This window comes from Triturus cristatus, chromosome 3_2, assembly GCF_964204655.1.
Source record: "Triturus cristatus chromosome 3_2, aTriCri1.1, whole genome shotgun sequence".
NCBI classification, from domain to species: domain Eukaryota; kingdom Metazoa; phylum Chordata; class Amphibia; order Caudata; family Salamandridae; genus Triturus; species Triturus cristatus.
Genome location: NC_140584.1, coordinates 625,518,569 through 625,541,929, shown reverse-complemented (window position 1 = coordinate 625,541,929; position 23,361 = coordinate 625,518,569). Strand labels below are relative to the sequence as shown.

At 45.7% G+C, this 23,361-nt stretch overlaps 1 protein-coding gene across 4 annotated transcripts in view; it reads left to right on the top strand.

Moving 5' to 3' along the window:
- The window catches only part of FADS1 (fatty acid desaturase 1), a 401,042-nt gene that overhangs the window by 236,163 nt on the left and 141,518 nt on the right, over window positions 1–23,361 (top strand). The window contains exon 1 of one of the 4 annotated variants that reach the window (XM_085648546.1): window positions 21,948–22,083. The exons of 2 other annotated variants lie outside the window; for them this stretch is intronic. The gene's annotated coding sequence lies outside the window, so the exon portion shown is untranslated. Of the gene's footprint in view, window positions 1–21,947; window positions 22,419–23,361 lie in introns of those variants that run through there. One more of the 4 variants, XM_085648548.1, reaches the window with a different exon arrangement.

The following is a 23,361-nucleotide window of genomic DNA, read 5'->3' as shown; positions in this document are numbered from 1 at the left end:
CTTTGCCGGATAGAGACAGCAGCGGCGGCTACTGCTCGAAGGCAGGCGGGCAAAGCTCTGGCTACAGGGTCAAGAGTGGCAGAGAAGTAGGCACAAGGGCGTTGTTTAGGGCCTATGGACTGGGTTAGAACAGACAACGCACATCCCTCCCTTTCGTGGGTGTAGAGGGAGAAAGGTTTAGTGTAGTCTGGGGTTCCTAGGACTGGGGCCGAGCAGAGGGCGTCTCGTAATTCTTTGAAGGAGGATTGGCATTCGGATGTCCAGGGGAGGGGAGGGGGAAGGGGACAACTTTAGCCAGCAGGGAAAGCAGAGGTTTTATGATGAGACTGAAGTTTGGCAACCATTGTCGACAAAAGGAGGTGAGGCCTACTAGGGACCTCACTTGCTTCTGAGTTTTGGGAACAGGGGTTTCTAGGATGGTCTGAATTCGGTCAGGGGTAAGTTTTCTCCCGTCTTTGGATAGGAGGTGGCCTAGGTATGTCACTTGGGGTTGGCAGAACTGTAACTTCTTCCTGGAGACCTTGTGACCGTTCTCCGCAAGGAAGTGGAGGAGGTGAATGGTGGCTGTGACGGCAAGTGGAGTGGTGTCGGCTGCCAAAAGAATGTCATCGACGTACTGTATTAACACCACTCCATCGGGTAGTTGGACTGCATCTAGTTGCCTCTTGAGGGCTTGGCTATAAATGCTGGGACTCTCAGTGTAGCCTTGGGGTGCCTTACAGAATCTGTACCGAACAGGTAGCGGCTGTCTGGGTGGATGGGGATGGAAAAGAATGCGTTCTTGAGATCAATAACGGTAAAAGTGGTGGCAGTGGACGGAATCAGGGTGAGGATGGTGGTGATGTCTGAGACCACGGGGTACTGAGGTATGACTACTTTGTTAACTTCTCGTAAGTCAACAATAAAGCGGTATGCTTTCTCATCTCCCTCGCCTTGCTTTTTTACAATGGGTAGGATAGGGCTGTTGCAAACATTACTGACTACTTCTTCTACCACTCCTGCATCGACTAGGGACTCAATGATTTCCACCAATGCCTTCTCGCCTTCGGGCGATATCCGATACTGTGGGAGCTTTGGGAGCACTGCGTCCGGTCGGACGGTTATGTGTACTGGGTCGATCACCATGCGCCCTACATCTGAGTCGGTTTTAGCCCATAGATGTGAAGGTAACGTGTCGAGTAGGGACAGGTCAGCATCGGTTATAGAGAGCATACGCCGTGTGTGACAAGGTCTGAATGGATCTGGGTTATCGTGCAGGATGACTCGAACTCCGTCTGGGGAGCATCTGATGGTAGCCCGAAAATGTTTTAGCAAATCAAGTCCCATAATAGCATCGGGGGTGTTGGAGGAGAGTAGAAAGGTCGTGTCAGTGGCGTTATCTTCTAAGTCAAAGGAGATTGGTGCTGATAAGGGGTTAGTGGAGGGCGTTCCATCGAAGCCTATTGAGGTTACATGTGAGCCAGACAAGGGTGCCCTAGGAATCAGTCGTTTAGATAACGCACTACGTGTCGCCCCAGTATCTACCAGGAATGGAGACTTGGTGCCCAAGACCTTAGCAGTGACGTAAGGACCTTGCTGGTCAACACGGAGTTCGACTGGATCCCTCCCTTGTCCCTGGCGGTCCTATGCGAAGTCATGGGTGCTTTCGTAGTCGGACTGCTGACACTGGTTTTGTCGGGGGCGATCAAAAGTGTTTGGCCTGCCTGGCCTGTCGTTGATGGCGTCGTTCGTGTACCCTCGTCCCTGTCCTCTATTTCTGGGGTCATATGCTATGTCTCTGGGGTCCCTATTTTTGTTCAATTCCAGAAGGACCGGGCACTGGGATTTCCAGTGTCCGAACCCTCTACAGAACGCACATTGGTTCCCATCTAAGTCTCTCCGTCCGTTGTAGGGTGCAGATGTATGGTCTCTAGGGGGTAGCTTTCTAGGGGCGGTTGGTTGGTAATTCCCTTTCGGGGGTTCCCTTCCTATGGTCACCCCTTGCAACTGTGCTATCATTACCCTCTCCTTCAGTTCCTTTTTCTTTCTCTCGGACGCCCTATCGTTCTCATTCTTTTGGTTTTCGTAGTATTGGGCCATCTGGAGGATTGCTGCGGGTTTAGAGGCTGCCCAACTACTCTCGCTGGTCTGTAGCTTCTGGGAGACTTCTTGTGACAGACCCTTCGCATAATTCTGGACAAAGAGGTGATGTCCGGTTGCAGTGGTCATGTCCTGGCCACTATAATCGGAAAACACAGTCTCGAATCGAGAGAAGTATTCAGACACATCCTCCTGGGGTTTCTGGCGACAAGCCGTCACTATCGACCAGTCTACCTTTCTTTCTGGGATTAGAGTTTTCAATTTCTGTACAATCTTGTCTGGGAGCTCCAATATGGCTTTCGGGGGTTTCTGTCCCGGTTCTCGCTGTTTATCTATGGTATCGAGTTGTACCCAGGTATATCCGAACGGTTCAGCGTGGTCAACTTTCCGGATTTGCTTCCACACATCAGCCGGCAGACATAATCCGAAGAACAAGTCGATATCTGCTAAAGTCATTATTGTTGAGCCTAAGGCTGTACCTAGTTTGGTGTAGAAGGCAGTCGGGTTCTTTCTTAAGTCGGGTAGAGTTTTTCGAAAGGTCAAAATATCTTGTCGGTCCCATGGCTGGTAGACCCAATTATATACAACCCTTCCCTTCGCATCTTGGTGGTTGATGTCGTCATGAGTTCCCAGACCTCGTGGGGGGACCCAGTAGGGGGCGGCCTCTTTGATGGGCATCATGGTATCAGTCCTTCCTTCCTGGGGCTTAGTTGCTATGGGGGTTTCTGCCTTAGTGGCCTGTCTGTGTTCTTTAAGGTGTCGATAGACCTCGAGTGTACGAGTGAAGAGGTTCGTCACATCGCCCTCTCCTTCTTCCCCAATGTCTACCTTCCTATATAGGGCCGCTAAGCCTTCGGGACCTTTATCGTGGTACCTATCCTCATATGTATTCAGGGCGTGATAACAGAGTCGCACGACAAAGTGTCGTCTGCGGCTGTCGGCATATGAGTTATACACGTCTGTTATATACTCCTCACTTTCCTTTCGCTCCACCAGTGTCCCTACTATCTTGTCGATTCCTGCTCGTTCCTCCCTTGTCAGTCGATTCATTCTGGTGGAATCTTTCTTTCTCATCTCAGGGTCATCCAACGTTATTGCCGACGTTGTGTTCAGTACAAGAGGCTCGGCCGGCGCGGAGGCCGTGAGGACCAAGGCCCCTGTACTGCTTTCGCTTGTGTTTAGGGGTTGTGGGTGTTGCACTACCGATTGGGAGGGTGCGTATGGAGGGGGCATGTAAATGATCGGGGGACCTAATAGTAATTCATCATTCGTCCGTTGCTCAACTCAGGGTAGAGCATAGAGGGGCTCCTAACAGCGTACTGGCCTGATGTTTCGGGCTCCTGTCTTAGTTTAGTTTCCCTTCTCTCCTTTATCCCTTCCTCTAACTTTCTAGCGGCAAGGTGAGCTGCCTTTCGTAATTCCTTTTCTGCTTTTACCTCTTCCCTCTTTTTCCGTTGCGTTGCTTCTTTGCGCCACATGCCGATACTGTCAAGCATAGTAGGCGTCGTTTTATTGCTACGCAGAGCTATTTCTAGCATTTCTATCTTATGGTCGTCGAAGGATCCCATCAGTGGCCACTGACTCTCGGGGTCCTTCCTTGTGTATTTATGCCATAGCTTGCTATAAGCTACAGCGACTAGTCCATATTTAGTGAACATGTCCTTATTAGGGGTGCCTTCCAGTGGAGCCGGATGGTCCACCTCTAATAAGCGGTCCGGGCAGAACCAACTACCAATCAGTGGGGAGAAGATAGGCATGACGGGTTTCAACGGGGACAAAAGTCAGCACTACCTATCTTTTCACTGCTTGCAAAGACTAGACAGAATATCTCTATTCCTCGTTATTTGTAAGCAGAGAATACCTCCAAAGAACCAATATCGAACAACTAGTGTTCGGACAATCAATCAATCAATCAATCAATGGGGAGATAAAGATAGGCACGACGGGTTTCAACGGGGACAAAAGTCTGCGTTACCTACCCTTCACTATTTGCAAAGACTAGACAGAATATTTCTATTCTACGTTATTTGCAAACAGAGAATATCTCAAAGAGCACTATTCTTCAAAACAATCAATGTTCGGACAATCAATCAGTGGGGATATAAAGATAGGCACGACGGGTTACAACGGGGACAAAAGTCTGCGTTACCTACCCTTCACTATCTGCAAAGGGAGAGAGAGAGAGAGTTTCTACTCCTCCCCGTTTGTAGACAGCGAATATCTCAAAGAGAACAATCAATGAGCAATACTAGTATTTCAGATAATCAATCAATTATTTCGCAATTTGTCGTGTTTCACGACCTTACCCGGACCGCGTGGACAGTTTCTCGTCTTCCGCCTTCAGCGCCCGATCGTCCTCTACTTTCCGTATTTGCCGCGGCACTCCTGATGGTTCCCAGTCAGGACCGTAGATCACTCGAGAGAGGTCTCGTCGGAACCAGTGAAGTTCGGATGATCGGCTGCCAGACGAGGGTCTATCGGGCAGGAGCTCTCCCGATCGTTGGAGTCGTTCACTCTGTTGTCAGGACCTCTCCCACTGGATCCACGTGTCGCTGATGGGCCCCACGTTTGGGACGCCAATTGTTAAATGGTAGCGGCAGTTTCAGTCGATAACCCTTCAAGTATTGCCCGGCGGTAATCGCCTCTCATACCATTCGATAATTTACCAATGAAAGAGGCATGCGCCGGAGACTGGAAGGCAGGAAACAAAGTTTTTATTCCGTCGGAGCAGAACACATCAGATCAGACAGCAAGGTATCGTCACGAGGTGCTCTAACTGCATCTCTGAGACCTGGTCTCTTATACACACGTTTATGACTTTATTGCAGGTTTATCATACATGGCACATTCTTGAGATCGCCTGGAACATGAAAGAACATCCTCGGAATCCCCACTTCGAGCTCGTTCCCACACATATCTACAGTGGAAGTCCCCACCCTATCCACAGTAGGAGATGGCTATCACACAGCTGGACATTCCGCCAATTCCCGGGGATGTGTGCGACCGGCCGGGTCTCAGGGGGTAGGGGCCTTGATCTACTGTAATCCCTTTGATGTGGGGTGTTTCCCTTACAGTAGGGGTAATAAACTGCATCCGCAGGGCTAGGTGATGGCCTGGGATCGGTTCGGACAATGGGGCGCAGAGGAAGGGGGTTATCAAAGAGATGCATGACCATGTATGGGATGTCGGTCAGGCGTGGGATGTGGTTCTATGGCAGGGTCGCGCAGAAGGAGAGGGTTTATGGCCCGTGTATGAGAGAGCGGGGGTGGCCGGCGCGCGGGGGGATGCTTGCAGCGCCAAGGGGACGCGCTGGCGATCGGCAATGAGCAGGGAGAGACCAGGGTGCCTAAAATGGCTGCCGTGCGCTTTCCTGTGTGTCGCGCTGGGGAGAGACAAGATGGCGCAGATAATGTTCAGTTTGCAAGCTAAATTTCCACACCGTGTTTCTGCCAAGTACAAAAAACAGTGGTTGTTCAAACAAAGATTTAGAGCATTGAAAGATTAGCTCGCAGTTACTTGTAAACTGAATTATTAAAGATACTGATGTGCAACAACAATCGATTTAGAAGAAAGGCCTATATTTATTAATCACCAAATTGACATATGACGATTGTTCAACTTCATCAAGGTTCTCATTAAAAAGAGAATAGATAGGGTGCAGGTTTCTCCGAAAGAACGTGCAAAGAGAGGTGCTCTGGTGTATTGTGAATAAGAGAAGGAAGGAGGAATGGTTCCCAGGTTAAGTTACAGGATACAAATTCATACAATTACAAACTAATATGATTGATGACCAATAATCAATCTTCAAAGCCTGGCCATTGGAGGTACATTGTACGATTAGTTTGAAAAGTAGATTTACAAAAACAATGAATAGGTGTATCTTCTTTCGCTGGGCAGGGAAAAAAAGGAGGGGGAGCAATATGGTCCAGGCCAGCTCGAGAGAAGTGTCAACGTTTCGACCCGACTTGCGAACAAGGAGGGTGATTTATGTCTCAGCCTGCGGGTCTTCTTCAGGACGGTGTAGTGACGGGACAGGGGTAGGGGCAACCCTCATCTAGATGGTGGTAATAGATTCTTGCCCGGTTGTGCTGCCCTCCTCAATCTTCTGGTATGGCTAGCTCGTGGCCCCTTCAGGAGTCCAAGATGAGTAGGTAAAGGAATCATCATCCACGTCTGGTGAGCGTGGTATCTACTGGGGAATTCAATATCCAGTATTTGATTTAATCAGCAATTTAGCGCGCGTGTCGACAGAACCTCTCTACGTCCCGGCACCGACTAGCTGTTTCTGCCAAGGCTTTGCAGTCAGTCCCATATATCTTAATTATATATAGGAAAAGAGATTGATGATATCAACAATACTTTTTTTCCGAATTGATGACATAGAGAATTATCACTAATTGTAAAATATTAAATAAATCTCCCCAATTTGTACCACTTTCACTTATTAATTTAATATAGACTTTTATCGCGAATTTTACTTGGAAAAATATTTTTTATAAATGTAAAGTATTTCTACTCTTGAGATTTTATATTATATTTATAATTAAATTTACGTAGTTATCTGTTTGAATAATATTTTAGCAATTCTTATAAATATTTGAAAATATATGCACCTGCACTTTATGCCAACTTTCAATTGCCATAATCAGGAACATGTTGAAATGAATTTGTAATGTACTTTACATGTATACATTAACATGGCTCGCAAATGTTACCCTCAATTGAGAATGAAGATTAGCAGTCTAGCAACGCATTGTAATGGAAAGCAATGAGGGGTTAATGCACATGACCACTTTTAAAGACGATCTAGATGCAAGGACTCTATGGTCCAGTAGAAGGCTGGGAGCCGAAACGCGTTAACCGTCCATCTGTGTGTTTGCACTATGGCGTGATCAATAAACAAAAAGAAAAAACCTACTGTCTATGGAGCCGTGAGTTTTACGTTGTGGAAAGAAGCGACGACCATGGATTATATACAAAGGAGACACCATTCCAGCCTGCCAGCAAACTTAAACCTTCAATGTGGAAAACAAGGTGTGTGCAGTATGGCCCCCTCTGTGAGAGAAGGGTCAAACACTTTAAAAATGGCTGCAAGATAGAGGCTGGTTTGTTTCCTCTTCTTATTCAAATTACAGAGAGGCCATGCTTGATTTACTCTAGGAAGAGGCTTGAGACATATTTTTCAAACATTTAATAGCTAAGGCAGATCTCGGCAGCATTGCAAGCCACTGGATATCTCTTGGTTCTGTTAATAAAACAATTTATAGTAAAGCTGGCCTGTATATGGAACACCCAGTTTATACACCCTATAAAAGCATTCTTTTGTATACCCGGAGTTGCAGTCTAAAGATGGTATGTACATGGAATACACAGGCAGTCTGGATTTTACTAGCTTTTCAATCCATACCCTGGCTATGGGAGACCTGACTTGTTCAAATGGCACTGAGTTTGTATGCCTTATACTCTGAAATTCAGTCATTATCTCTGCCACGTTCTGTGTACACTGACTGTACTTAATATTGTTCAGATGTACTTTATATATGGTATCTGTGCACAGGTAGTCCATCACAGAATATACTCTGCAAGGATTAGTGCTGTCCTGGAGTAGGCCTTATTAGTAGGCATTCATATTGTAGGTCTGTAGTGCCTACTGGAAAATCTGGTGTGTTTTCATTGTGTACACATTATGTGTGAAAATTGCCTTAAAGTACTGTTTGCTCCACTTAGGCCTACAGAGCCCAGCAAAGTGCCAAAGGGAGTAACCCAATAAAGAGTTTAAATATGTAGTCACCTTCAATCCACATCCTCATTTTATGAGATTTCAGGATTTTCCATATTTATCTGGATCATCTTATAATCAGATTCCATGCCTTTGTCTCCCATGCTGGGCAAAGTTAATTACACTACTCCCCAGCAGTGAGATCAAAGCCCTCGCCACTCAAAAGAGCAACCAACAGTGATTGACTCAGTTATTGGGAAAATAAGGGGTTGGCTGAAACCTGCATCTGATAATTAGCTTGACACACTGCGCCAGTGCTGGGACAACCTAGACCACTGGAACAAAAGAGGGGGCCCAGACCTCTGGGCCAACCCAAGAGGGCTTGCCTTAGAGGTTTTGGTGGAAAGGGGTCAGGTTGATGTGTCAGCAATGAGTGGAGCTGAGGCTCTCAGAAGAGCACTTATGAGAGAAAACAATCCAAGTTGCCATCTTGGATTGTTCCAGAATGCAGTGCAGGGGGGATGGGATGGGGTGGGCGGATGATGTGGCATCCCTGAATTAGCCAAGGGTGCCTGGCTTCTAAAACTGTCCACCCCAGTCAAAAGCCCCAGCACAGGGGAATGACGGTTGAGAAGACCCTGAACCTTAGAGCAACAATAGCGAAAGGATGTGCAGCTAGAAACAGGAGCCACCTGATGCCCTGCAAGGATGGACTAAAGACTTGCACTCCAGCTGACTCCCAGGACTAGGTTAAGTTTCTTCAGGGTTAGTAGCACTGGGCCACCTTATGCTTTCTGAGGACCAGCTAGGAGAAAACACCAGGTGGGGGACTTTGGATGGTCCCCCTATGACTTCTGTGGACAAAAGGGTGCCCTGCAAGATGGCGAGTAGGCCATGGTCTTGGGAAGGTTACTACACGGTTGATCTAGGGACCAGGATTTAGAAAACCTTTTTTTGTTAATTAATTTCCTATGGGGAGAGGGTGTGCGTGAGGCACCCTCCCCGAGCACAGGATGGCCCTCAGAGGCCCCATCACCCTGCTCTAATCACAAATGATGCTGCTTCTGCTTTCTGTTGGGAGCGTGGCACGGTCACTCAAGAAGCCTGATCCCGCTCACCCCAAAAAATGGTGCTGCCTGGGGCCAGCAGAGCAGCGCAAAAGTGGTTTTCCTGTGCTACCTTAACTAAATCTCCAGCTGTAGGTATCCTGGGTGGGGCCACGGCACCCAGATACTAAGGAAATGGTGTGGCACAAGGCCACCAAGAAAGAGACTGAACTGAACAAGCTGCTTGTTTGAAATTAATCAAAGCAGAGGTGTGCCCCATAATTCCCTGCAAAGGTGTTTATTTACACCGTTTCTTCCCTGTACTAGAGGGATAGCCCTGGGAGGGGCCATAAGTAAAGGTTATTCTTTAAACCGCATCTAAATGCCACAAACAATTGTTTATCCAGTGTAGGTGTGTTTTAATATGAATATAGTACAGTGTACCCATTTCTTGAAGTGAAATGTGTCTTGTAATACCTTCCTTTTGTCAGGGTGATTACTATAATGCCCCCTTTGCCAGTTCCACCTAACCTACCCTTATTGCTATTTTATTTCCACACTAAAAATAACTTATTTTTATATGGTGCTTCGTGTCACATTGTTGACTTTTGTAATTAATGTAAATAAATGATATTCCCAATATCCCCTTATATATGCTCGAAGAACCAACCCTGCAAGGATAGAGGCCTGAATAGGCTTTAATCAAACAGACTTCTAATCTGCAAATCACACTAAATGTCTGTGGTCAGGGTTAACTCACTGAGCCATCTTGTGAACATATCTGAAGGCTGGTTCCAGAACGGATCTACTAAGGAACGATTTAAGGTTCATAAGAGATTGAAGAACAAGAGCAAATTGCAGGTCCAACCGGGTCTTGAGATCCTTCCTGAATTGGGTCAGTGACAGGGATATCCTGAGGTGAGGAGGCAGGGTTTACCAGGTTCTGGCGGTCCTGGTCTTGCGGATCCAAGCGACAGTGGAAATGGCCCGTTGGGCGAAGCGAAGGTGTCTGGTGAGAGCATGGAATGAGGGGCGTGTTTCATGGAAAGCTGGCCTGGCGTCATGAAGGGCTTTGTAGGCGTGTGTGAGGAGCTTGAAGATCTTTCTTTTGTTGACTGGGAGCCAATGGAGTTCTTGCAGGTGTTCGGAGATGTGGCTGCGGCGCAGGATTTTAAGGAACAGTCTGGCTGCAGAGTTCTGAACGTTCTGTAGTTTCCTGAGGAGTTTCTGAATGACGCCTGCGTAGAGTGCATTGCCGTAGTCAAATCTGCTGCTGATGAATGCGTGGGCGACTGTCTTTCTGGCCCCTATGGGGATCCATCTGAGGGTCTTTCGAAGCAGGGGAAGCGTGTAGAAGCATAACGAGGAGACGGCATTGATCTGGTGGTTGATTGTGAGCAAGGAGCCCAGTATGATGCAGAGGTTTCATGCGTGGTCCGTGGGTGTCGGGGGGAGGTTCCTAACGCGGTGCGCCACCAGGAGTCTTCCAGAACAGAGGAGCTAGTCCCCATGATGAGGACTTCAGTCTAGTTCGAGTTGAGCTTGAGGCAGCTGTCTCTCATCCAGGTGGTGACAGCCTTCATCTCGTCGTGGAAGTTGTTTCTGGCAATTGTGAGCTTGTTGGTGAAGGAGAGGATCAGCTGGGTGTCGCAGTCGTAAGAGACAATGTTGAGTCGGTGATTCCTGACTATGGCTGCGAACAGGGCCATGTAGACTTTGAAGAGGGTGAAGCTCAGAGAAGAGCCCTGGGGGACTCCGCAGCCGATCTCCGTGGTTTCTGAGAGGAATGGTGGTAGTCTGGCTTGCTGTGTTCTACTGGTGAGGAAGAAACAGATTCAGTCCTGGGCTTTGTCGCGGATGCCAGCGTCGTCGATTCTCATGCTTAGGATGTGAAGGGAGACGGTGATGGAGCAAGGACTCGCTTTTAAGAGACTTGCTTGAATTCAATTTACTCGTATTAACGTATTAACATGAAATACTAATTGTGTCTTGTGACTAATCATCACGCAATTCATAAACGTAAAGGGTAGAGAAGCTTGCATATGTCTTTACTAACCATTAATACGGATAGCGGACTAAACGAGGCTGTAACAGGGAAAACTTTACTGCGCATGCGTCAACTGCATCCATGCAATGTAACTTCTAACAGCTTGGAGGGAATTTCCTGCGCATGAGCAGAACGCATTAACATGCCGTCTTTAACCCCTTCAGCGCGGCGCGGATTTCCGCGCTGTGCTGAAGGTTCGGTGTGCGGGCGGGGCCATGACGGAGCGGTTCCATCATGCGCACAGCGCAACCGACGCACATGACTGAACCGCTCTGTCATGCGCATCGAAAGGGTTAAGACCCACATGCATGGCACCTGCTTTGCTGTTTAGAAATTGCTTTATTTACTGAAAGCTAATGTGGGTAAAGTACTAATAATTTAAGGGAAAAAGAGTAGAGGTGGGAGGTATACAGTGAAACCATTTATTTGTGTAATTAATATTTTCTCTCTTTGACCTTTTCATTAGTTTGTATTTGGGCATACTTACCATGACTTGAGTGTAATGAATGTAAGTCATCTGCGCATGTCCAACCGAGGTGCACCAGGGAGGATGACACCATGTTTGAATCACAGCCAAGGTCACAGACGGCTAAACCCTGGGAAACCAAACATCGAAAGTTCAACTGTCAAAGACATATGGGACATTGTTGATAATTTGTTGCAGATATAAACAAAGGACAATTTGATTAAAGTGTTATGCCATCATGGTGTGATGACCTAACGTCCCTTGCCTGTCCAATTAGAATTTGTATTTTTACGATATTGCACCTTTAGGGGGTGGTACATGAATCCCAAAAGGTATAATTGGGGTAGTTTAGCTAGTTAAGAGAGAGATCGTGAGTTCGAGAATGCCCGGATGCTATGCAAGTCAGATGCGGGAGTGATACTGATGAAGAACTGAATGCAGAATGCCTACCTTAAGAAATTAATTAGATAGAAAATTGCGGAAGAATCTAGAGGAGGAAGAGAGTGTCAGAGAGGGGTGCGACGAGTTTGTTGGCTCTAGAGAGGTCCACTATCCTGTCCTGATTCCTGTCCTGAAGCCTTTGTCACCTGTCCTGTCCCAGGGGACCCTTACCAGCTCTTTGACCAGGGAGTTGGTCTTCACACTATCTTGGGTAATATAAAATTTGTATAGTTCTCATGTACTTCTCTCTCTATCCTCTCCTTTCTGAGCAAAAGTCATTGCATTGAATCTGAGAGTGTTTTGATTAATTGAATCGTCCTTCCTTGATTAATGGTGTCTGTAGTGTGCTTTTGAGATGGTTCACTCACATTTAAAATTTAGATAAAGGTTTTTAAAACTTCCAGTGTCTGTGCTTATTTGCATATAAAATCAAAGTGAACTTAAGGTTATGTGCATCTTCACCATCAACGAGTTCCAACTAATTTGGTCCATCGACCAAATGGAAAAGAACTTATTGATCAGTGAAAGGTTAGTTAGGGTGAACAACTAATCTTGATGAATTAGTCAACTCATAAAACTTTTGAAACTCCAGCGGTTTTACAAGATATTGTGTGTGTATGTTTTGATGGGCCCAGGTAAGTATATGGTATTGGAGTATCTGTTGTTGGTGCGCCGCTGGATCCGTTTTCTGGTAGCAGAGCTATGGTTATTATTGACTAGTTTGGTGATGAGTATTAATTATTGATTTTATGTTTTAGGAAAAAGAGTTAATGTTGCGTTTTATGTTGTCCGGAAAATTCCCGGAAAAGGAATAGCTGGTGGTAAATGGAAGCCACACTGCAGTGAGGTTACTCGTCTGTTGGAATAGCACTGAGAAGTTACGCAGGGCTGGCAGTGTTAAATTAGGGACTATTTTGTATAAAAGTGAGAGTGATTGATAGCAGAGAGTTCGCTGGTGAAACTTTGTTCTTATATCTCCTAGTAAGGGTAACACCGAAGGAGTAGCAGGTTCTTCCAAGCTTGAATGAGGGATAAGCGGAAGGTTTTACTCGCAGTGTATGAAGACGATTTGGTTTCCCAGTGACTTTGGAATCAGATAAAGGACCTCACTTTAATAATGAAATACTTTGATTAATCTGTGAAGCATTCAAAATTGATCAGAAACTGCACTGTGCATACTGCCCAGAGGCTTCTGGAGTGGATGAGCAAATGAATGGCACAATCAAGTCAAGACTGGCTAAAATGTGTGCATCTACATCATTGTCATGGCCAGATGCATTGCCTCTTGTGTTGATGGGACTCCGAAGTATTCCTGATAGGAAAACCGGACTAAGTCCCCATGAAATCATCATGGGAAGGGCAATGAGACAAGCATTTATTCCTGGAAACAAATTGATAAGTATAAATGATGATTTGGTATTGGACTATTGCAAGGGATTGGCTGACCTAGTGCGTTCTGTCTCTCACCAGGTTGGAGAAGACGCAGTTGCCAGGCAGCCAACGCAAGCGCATGATTTGAATCCTGGAGACTGGGTGGTAGTGAAGAAACACGCCAGAAAGACGTGCTTAGAACCCAGGTGGGATGAACCTCGCCAAGTCATACTGGTCACTACTACAGCAGTGAATTGTGCAGGGTTACCCAATTGGATACATGCCAGTCATACCAAACGGGTTCCAGATCCTTCTGATGAAAAAACTGACTGAATCAGTTGAAGAAGCCGAGGGTTGTGAAGTCGAAGAATCTAGTGATAAGATTCCGAAATAGTAGACTTGGAACAACCGAGCACAAGTCAGGAGGGATGGATACCAGAAATTGATATTCCTGATGGTATTGTTCAAACAAGAAGCAGAACACGATTAGAAAGACAGGACAGTAGTGAGGACCAGATAGGTGTAGAAGAACATGCTCAGGGAGAAGTGAATAAAGCAACACTAGAACCTGAGCAAGAACAGATAGGGAAAGAAGAACACACTCAGGTAGAGGTGACAAACTGTTCACAATGCTGAGGAGGGACAGATAGGAGAAGAAGAACACGTCCAGGCAGCAGACAAACACATTAGAATAAGACCTGATCAGGACCAGTTAGGAAGAGAAGAACAAGTTTGGGTGGAAGAAGGAGAACAAGTTGAAAACAGACCCAAACAGGGCCAGCTAGAAGAAGAAGAACATGTTCAGGCGGATGAGATAATAATAAAAAGACCTGAACAGGAACAGATAGAGGGTGATTTAACCGAAAAAGAACAGATTGTGCCTAGATCCTCTGAAAATAAGAGAGCATTGAGTAAAGATGAAGAGGGTGAAAGTGCAGTACAAATAAAAAGAGCCAGAAGAGGAGACAACTTGCCAGGAGGAGTGAAAAGACTGGATATGTTCTGAAAAGAATAATAGAAAGGCCAGAACAAGTGAATGAGATCTCGAGTCAAACTCGGACAAGACAAATGAAAGAGAGAAACTTACGAAGAAGTCCGAGATTTAAATTTCTTGAATAATAAATACCAAGGCCCTGAGTGGACCTACGTAATATTGGAAGAATTTGAGAATCTGGACATAAGTGAGGAATCGGAAAATCAGAATCTTACACAGATTAAAGAAAAGGAGTGAGACTTCCTTAAATTAAAATCTGATATTCCTGGTGCCAAAAGAAAGAGGAGAAATTATCTTCTCAGAGTAAAATGGCAAGAAATAGAGTCACTGAGCAAACGAAGTTTTATACGGAGATGTTGTAACGCGTGTATATGTAGTCTTATATTAGTGATACTAATGTGGTTATTCTTTACCGTAGCATTTCCTTTACTTATGATAACAAATAAGAAGAATGACACAGATACTAATGAGAATACAGCTACATTTAAAGGAGATAGGGAACAATTGCAAGCAGTGGGTGAGACAAGTTTCCATCACACAGAAACAGATAATGACACATCCTTAAATGTCTTCACAAAGTTATTAATCCAGTATGAAGATACAATGGAAATGTGTGATTTTTATGTTTGTATGAAATTACCAGCTTCGGTATCATCAGGAGTAACATACCCCCACATACCATTAACATATGACATATCATGTAGTGTATTAGCAAGTCTGTTTTACTCAACTGGGAAGTTACAGTATTATTATTCAAACATAGATGTAGTATTTTCAGAACTTCCTATTCGAAGGAACATGAATCCAGTACTTAGTGCGCAGAGTGCACAGTTCATGGGTGAATTCTTCCTGACAATGAAGTCTATAGATTTAGTTAGAGCACACAATAACAATTCAACCTGGACATTACATGAAGAAGAAAAAGTATTTTTGAATTTAGTTGAAGAAAGAAGGCAGGACTTCCAAATGAAAGCTGCTGAACAGAAAACCCATGTACCAACATGGGCTGAAAGGGAGGGAATTTATACCACTGGCAAGGCTCATGCTTCGATGTCCCTGGACTTTGCAAAGAAAGGGAAGACCTGCATTCATAGGTTAAAGACAGATTATAATAACATATGTATTGGTTGAAGTGACTGTGTCAATAACTTCTTAATTTTGGGAGATTGGGGACTAAAAGGGGGAACTGATCCAGTATTTCCTGGGATTTACTATGTGTGTGTTAATAATGTTTATAGTACAATGGTACTGAAGCAGCTACCTGGGAATTGTATTTCCTAAAATGTATCATATAAAAAGAATCACTGGAAGCAATGAAAACATTAATGGACTAACACGAAGAAAGAGGGCCAGTTTTTCTGAAATAGTAGGTGATATATTTAGTACACTACTACCTTCAGTGGGAGTCATACTAAATTCACGAAGAATTTGTCAATTGTCAACAGTAGTTGATCTTCTATCGACAGATAATGCTGGGGCTTTCTTGATGATTAATACAGAAATGGTTGCGATTAGATCAATGGTTTTACAAAATCGTCTTGCACTTGACATCTTATTAGCAAAAGAGGGCGGAGTCTGTGGAATGTTGAAAGTCCAACATTGTTGCACTTACATTCCAGACAAAAGTAAAGAAATTAGAGGGTACATGAAGAATATTACAAAACTTCACGAAAATTTGAAACCACTGGAGGTTGACCTTGTTTGGGAAAGAATAACCAAAAGTATAAATTTAATAGGGACTTGGTTTACTAATATAGGAAAAGGTCTTCTAGGTCAAATAATCCTGCCCCTAGTTGGTGTGACAATTATAGTAATAACAATAATGGTTTGTTGTAGATGTGGTAAAAGAAGAAGAAAATATGAAATAAATGAAAAAGGAAGGAAGAGAAAGAGGGAAAATGAAGAGATAGAATTAGAAGAAATGAAAGGCCAGATCTATAAAAAGATGAGAGATTATGAGACCAAAGGGGAAGAAGGAAAAGTGAAGGAGGATATAGGACTTGGAGAATATTGAAGCTGGCATCTGTTTTGGGAATGGGTTTTTTATGGTGGCACTAAATGCCATCAGAGAGGGGATTGATGGAGCAAGGACTCGTTTATAAGAGACTTGCTTGAATTCAATTCACTCGTATTAACATATTTATTTGTGTAATTAATATTTTCTCTCTTTGACCTTTTCATTAGTTCGTATTTGGGCCTACTTACCATGACTTGAGTGTTAAGAATGTAAGTCATCTGCGCATGTCCAACCGAGGTGCACCAGGAAGGATGACACCATGTTTGAATCACAGCCAAGGTCACAGACGGCTAAACCCTGGGAAACCAAACGTCGAAAGTTCAACTGTCGAAGACATATGGGACATTTTTGATAATTTGTTGCAGATATGAATACAATCTGAATGGGAAAGTGAAGCTTGAATATAAATTAAGGGGATGGGTTTATAAACAAAGGACAATGTGATTAAAGTGCTATGCCATCATGGTGTGATGACCGAACTCCCCTTGCCTGTCCAATTTGAATTCGTATTTTTACAATATTGCAACTTTAGGGGGTGGTACATGAATCCCAAAAGGTATAATTGGGGAAGTTTTGCTAGATAAGAGGAGTTCTTTGGACAGAGAGAGATCGTGAGTTCGAGAATGCGAGGATGCTATGCAAGCCAGATGCGGGAGTGATACTGATGAAGAACTGAATACAGAATTCCTATCTTAAGAAATTGATTAGAAAGAAGATCGCGGAAGAATCTCGAGGAGGAAGAGAGTGTTAGCGAGGGGTGCGACGAGTTCGTCGGTTCTAGAGAGGTCCACTATCCTGTCCTGATTCCTGTCCTGAAGCCTTTGTCACCTGTCCTGTCCCAGGGGACCCTTACCAGCTCTTTGGCCAGGGAGTTGGTTTTCACACCATCTTGGGTAATATAAAATTGGTATATTTCTGATGTACTTCTCTCTCTATCCTCTCCTTTCTGAGCAAAAGTCATTGCATTGAATCTGAGAGTGTTTTGATTAATTGAATCTTCCTTCCTAGATTAATGGTGTCTGTAGTGTGCATTTGAGATGGTTCACTCACATTTAAAATGTAGATAAAGGTTTTTAAAACTTCCAGTGTCTGTGCTTATTTGGATATAAAATCAAAGTGAAATTAAGGTTATGTGCATCTTCACCATCAACTAGTTCCAACTAATTTGGTTCATCGACCAAATGGAAAAGAACTTATCAGTGAAAGGTTAGTTAGGATGAACCACTAATCTTGAGGAATTAATCAACTCATAAAACTTATGAAACTCCAGCTGTTTGAACAAGATTTTGTGTGTGTATGTTTTGATGGGCCCAGGTAAGTATGAAGTATTGGAGTATCTGTTGTTAGTGCGTCGCTGGATCAACGGTGTTGAAGGTGGCAGAGCGGTCCAGAAGGATGAGGGCTGCTATTTCTCCCCGGTCGAGGAGGGAGCAATGTCATCAGTGGTGGCAAGGAGGGCAGTCCTGGTGCTGTGGTTGTTTCATAAGCCCGATTCAGTGGAGTCCAGGAGATGGTTGGCTTCGATGAACTCAGGGAGTTGGGCGTTGGTGGCCTTCTTGATGACCTTGGCTAGGAAGGGGAGCAGGGAGATGGGTCTGGAATTCTGGAGGTCTGTCTGGTCAGCGGGTGGTTTCTTTAGCAAGCGGTTGATCTCGGCAAAGGTGGTGTCTTAATGGTGCGGCGTAGTTTGTGTGCAATAGAAGTGGTAGCTCTATGGAAGATGTGGTATGGGCAGGGGTCCATGGGTGCTCCGGAGTGAATGCTCTTCATGGTCCTGAGAGTGTCGTCTGTGGTGAGCGGAGTCCAGTTGAGGATCTGTTGGCAGGCGTCGTCGTCGAGTGTGGCGACAGCGGAAGTGATGGGCGGGTCTTGGGTGTCAACGCTGTCCTAGATCTGCTTGTTCTTGTGGTGGAAGCAGGTGTCGAATTTGTTGCGGAGGTCTTTGGAAGGTGGGACTTCTGTGGTCTCGCCGTTGTGTTCGGTGAACTCCTTGACAATGAGGAAGAGTTCCTTGCAGTTGTGTGCATTGGTGTTGGTTCTGTCTCAAAGGGCCTTTTTTTGTAGTTTTGAGAAGGAGGTGGTGTGCACCAACAGCTGTTTTGAAGGCTTTTTGGGCTTCCAGGGTTTTTTTGTTCCTCCATCTCTTCTCGAGCCGTCTACAGGTGCGCCTGGACTGGTGGAGGGCGGCAGTGAACCAACTGGCTTTCTTGGAGTGTTGCCTGCCAGGTGCTTTCTTGAGGGGCGCCAGTGCGTCGGAACAGTTGGAGATACATCATGGAGGTTGCGTGTTGAGCTATTGGCATCTTTGGATGTTGGTGGTGTGGTTGTGATGAGGGAGGCGGTGAGATATTCATCAGTGACCTTGTTCCAGGCGTGTGGGTGTGGTGGTGTACGGTGGGTTTGGTGAAGGCGAAACGAAGGCAGTGGTGGTAGGTTCAGAGTTGTGGCTGTAGGAGATGTCTACGCTGGAGGGGATGAAGGGGCTGAGTGTGTGTCCTGCTGCGTGGTCCAGATGGGGTGACTAGCTGCTGAGTCCGATTTTGACGAGGTTTTCCAGAAGGAATGCTGTGTTCTGGTCACTGGGGTTGTCCAGGTGGAAGTTGAGGATGCCGAGTAGGATGTAATCAGTAGATGCGAGAGCCTGGGTTGGGACGAAGTCGATGATGGCATCAGTGAAGGGCGGGCAGGGGCCAGGAAGTCTGTAGATTAGGGTGCCGCAGAGGTTGGTGTTGTGGGTGGTCTCGAGCTGGAAGTGGAGATGTTCCATGGTTGTCGTTGGGTCGCCCGAGCGGGTGGTCAGGCAGAGGGAGTTCTTGTGGACTATGGCGATGTCTCCTCCTGGTCGGTCAGTGCGAGTGATCTTGTAGACGTAGGTGATGGGGGTGGCGATGTCTGGGCCCGAACTGGGGTTTGTCCAGGTTTCCGTGAGGAAGATGATGTCAGGGGAGATGGAGTTGAGGAGGTCCAGATTTCCGTGGCATGTTTGTGGAGGGAGCATGTGTTGAGGAGGATGCAGCTGAGCCAGTTGGGTGCACTGAAGGTCGTCGGGCGGCGGAAGGAGCTGGAGTGCAGAGATGGGAGAGGGTGCAGCTGCAGTTTTGGCAGGAGAAAGGTCCTTGGGTGTCCTTCGATGACGTGAGTTGGCAGGCGGTGTGGCGTCAGGTGTTTTGGGCGAGGAGGGTGCTTGCGTCATAACGGTGGAAGGCCTGAGGACCAGGGTCCGTGGCACTAATGCAGCAGCCGCATTAAGTAGTGTGACGGGGAGGACTGGACAGCTGGGAGGTGGGAAGAGTAGCTCTGTAAGGGGGTGGGGTTGAGCAGCGACAGGGGCAGGGTGCAGAATTCAGAGAGTGAAAAAGTTTTAAAAAGTGAGCAAAAAGGGGAAAAGGAGAAAATGTGAGCAGGAGTGCAAAGAAGGCTGAGAGGAAAAAGAGACAGAAAGCAAAAGGACAGAGGGCAAAGCAGCAGCAGAGCACAGATACTCCCTACTAGACCACCAGGGCTGAGGTGCAGGCTGGAGCCTGTGGATGGAGGATGGCCTCGAACACCAACCAACAAGGGTCAGTGGACCTGCAGGGGCATCAGCTACCGGGGAGAGCTGAGCAGGGAGGGAAGCAGTTCACTGACAAGGTCAGTGAAATTGCTCCTCTTGTACACATAACATAAGATGCAATGACTGTAAACGATTACAAAAAACAGAAAACCTTTTCCCGAGATCCTTTTAGTACCTGGGCCCTGGCACTCCAATTTTTCCTCCGTTCCTAGAGTTAGATTTGGTAACTATTTGCGACACTTTTGCCCTAGCACCAGTATTTTACTGGCTATGTTTATATCACAGCTGCCACCAGCAGTCATATTTTGAAATGGTACTGGAAGTATCAACCCCAGGCAATTTCAGAACAACCCCTGGTCAATCTTTGGTCCAACCCAGGCCTTACTGAGCCTGTGACATCTGGTATGGTCGTACAGTGCGTAGCTAGTGCAGTGAGCCAGTCTGACCACTACAAAGGGGGATTTTGGAGATGTTCCCCCCCCCCCCCCCCAAAAAAAGAATTTGGGAAAAAACGGTACATTCCACAACACATTTGTCATTATATATTCAATTGTATTAGCTTTGAAAGCATAGTAAATGATGACCTTACTGTTTACCAGGATACAACAATCTTTGATGGGGCTCTTCAATAATTCCTTCATTATCACCCTACAACAGTGCCTCCCATCTCTCCATGGAGAGCCCCTCTCTCACATGTATTTTATTTGTTTTATAGCCGCTCATACCAGTGTAGTGTATCGGAGCGCCTTACATCACAAACACATATAGAGACACTGAATCATCTCTTTTTTTTAAAATCAGTGTATAGAAAATGTTACAAAGTGTAGGATCCACATGCCATCCATACTGGTATGCACTTTTTAAGAGTGCTTGCTCTGGAAAAGCACAAACTTGGGATTCAGAACATAACACAGTGGTTACGGTTGAGAATGCATTTCTACCCAAATAAACCTTTTTTGGCAACACCAGGATAATGAAAGACGGGGGGGAAAATCCATAACTTTCTAAACTGTACCATGCAGCTATTTGATGGCAGTTCATAGTTCTCTGTGCTACTTTATGATTGTAATTTATGAGCTGCATAGTAACAAAAAAAATCTCTGCACAAAAGCCGTAACCTGTTTTTTTTATATGCATGGTACACCTTCTTTGCAACAAGCATGTTAACCCATCTCTCTCCAGTGGGTACATTAATCACCAGACTTGGCACTTTTATTGTTGCCCAAAAACAGCTGAGTATACAAGGAACTTTGCAAAGCTTTTAAAAATACTACCCTGCTACAAAACGAATCCTCTTACAGCCTCCGAGAACCGCCAAATGCGCAGGTATGGGCAGTCCGGCCTTGGCTTTGACAGAACAAAGCTATATTGTCCAGGCACAGTATAGGTCGCTTCATTAATGACAAATAACGTGCAGTATGGAAGAATGGGAGCGATGTGAGTAGCGGCCATAGATGCGGTCTTTGGATTTGAGGATCTGGCTTTGGGTCTCGGTGTCGACTCAACATCCTGTGATTCTGGGCAAATCCCGTAATGTCCCCATGCCTATCAAAAATAAATGTGTCCTTGTGTAACGCAACTGCTAGTCATGTAAAGCCCTCAAATACCTTCCGGTTGAGATAGTGCTACATAAAACTGCAAAAAAAATGCATTAACTGTTGACAAATCAGCTTGCGCCATGGTCTATCCCAAAGTCTCACACTCTCCGACCTCCCAAAATACCAATACCGCAGCATAAACGCTCTAACTACTGCTCTTTTTGTCGTCTCACTGCATCATTGAATAAGCTTCTCGGCCGCGCCCCTACTGTGACGCAGGAGGCAAAAAACACAAGAAGAGGAGGGTCTTTAATCCCCAATATCGCCACTCCCTGTGAGCACCTAGTGATGTGCAAGAGCCAATAGGAATGTGCAAAGCAGATGGGGCGCGTGCGTAGGAGGAGCCTAAGCCCGGAGAATCTATGGGAGTGGCCTGTGACTGAGATAGGCGGACACGAGCGATGAAGAGCTTTGGAAGTAGGCGTGGCTTGAGATGAATTGGGTGTTACTATTTGGACATTGGGGGGGTTAAACAGCAGTTATACGGGGTGGCCTCATGCGGTAGGCGGAGACACGTTTAGCAGAGGAAAGCGTCCGTTCAGCGTTTCTTTGATTTGTAGTAGCTGTAGGTGGTGCCTGGTTCGAAGTGGGCAGGGAGTGTGACCTGGTTGGGAGTGGCTTCTTATTTCTAGGCGCTGATGATTTACCCAGGCCAGGTACGGGTGAAGTGACAACGAGGAAGGCGAAGCCGCAGAGCGGCGCTCTGAAGGGGTGTGAGCTCGGAGCTGAGGGGCCAGCAGCTCCGGTTTCAGGTACGATGCTAGACTTCAGCTTTTTCAGCCGGAGCCGAGGGAGATATCGGTTTACGATGTTGGGTACCAGCTGTTGATGCGGGGCATAGGGTACTGTTGGGCTTGGAGTACAGGTGCCGTGGCATCTACGGATGCGTGGTTTCATCTGTGGTTGTGAGATATCAACTGGTGCCTCAAGTGCGGATATGAGACGTGAAGTATGCTTATGGGGAATTATCCGGAGTATAGACGCCGTGTGATATCGGTTGCGTCACAAGGAGCATCATATTAAGAGTATGACCACAGGACTGGCAAATGTGAGGAACGTGGCTGCAGGACATTACCCAGGACATCAGGTGAGGTTATGAGGCATTAGATTTAATTCTGTGGTGCGGTCGAAGCGTGGTCCGGTAATTTCAACGCTGTACTTGTGAACTCAGGTTTCGCCCTAAGCCCCTATCGCTTCTGTCATGCCAGATTCTGAAGCATGCTCCCCGTGTCTTCTCATACGTCCATTGTGGTGTCGGCTATGTATGTCCTGACGATTGATACCTGAGATTTCCAGTTTGGTTCTGACGTCTGTCCTTGTCGGCAGGTTAAGTTTGGGGTCAGAGTCCAGCGGTGCTGGGTTTGAAGTTGAACTCTGGTGAAGAGGTTTGCTCCCTGGAGGTCTGGTTGCTAGAATAAGACGTTGATAAGGGGTTTTCTTGGTATGCCACGGTTCTAAGTGTAGGATCTGAAGATAGGCAAGACAGAATATCAGAGAAGAGGTATTCTAGAATACTAGAAAGTATTCTAGAATACCAAGAGAAGAGAAGAGGAGAGAAAAAGGAAAGACTAAAGAGAATGTTACACATCTTCCCCTTTACAGGAGAAACAAAAGTTACAAAATTGACATTCAAACAAATAATATTGTTAAGCATTTACAAATTAACCAGTTTAATATACAATCTTCTTTATAAACTTATGACACAATAAAATCCTTAAAGTGAGCAGGTAGCTTACAAATCCTTCTCGAAGCCAAGTTAGAAATACAACCAGAAGGACTTGTTGAAGGGGGTAAGATTGACAAAATCGTCCTGAGGTATAGAAATGGACATATTACTTTGAGAAACTAAGTTGGAAGTTTTGGAGAAAGAGGCTGGAGACTCAAATAGAATATAATCTTCTGAATCAGAAGTAACAGCAGTTTTGAGGTAAATCTTGGCTTGTTCTTCTGAGATAGAAACAAGTCTATTTTTGCTCCACCATCTTCCATCTTGAAGAAGACCAGAACTAAGACCAACTTTAACAATCTTG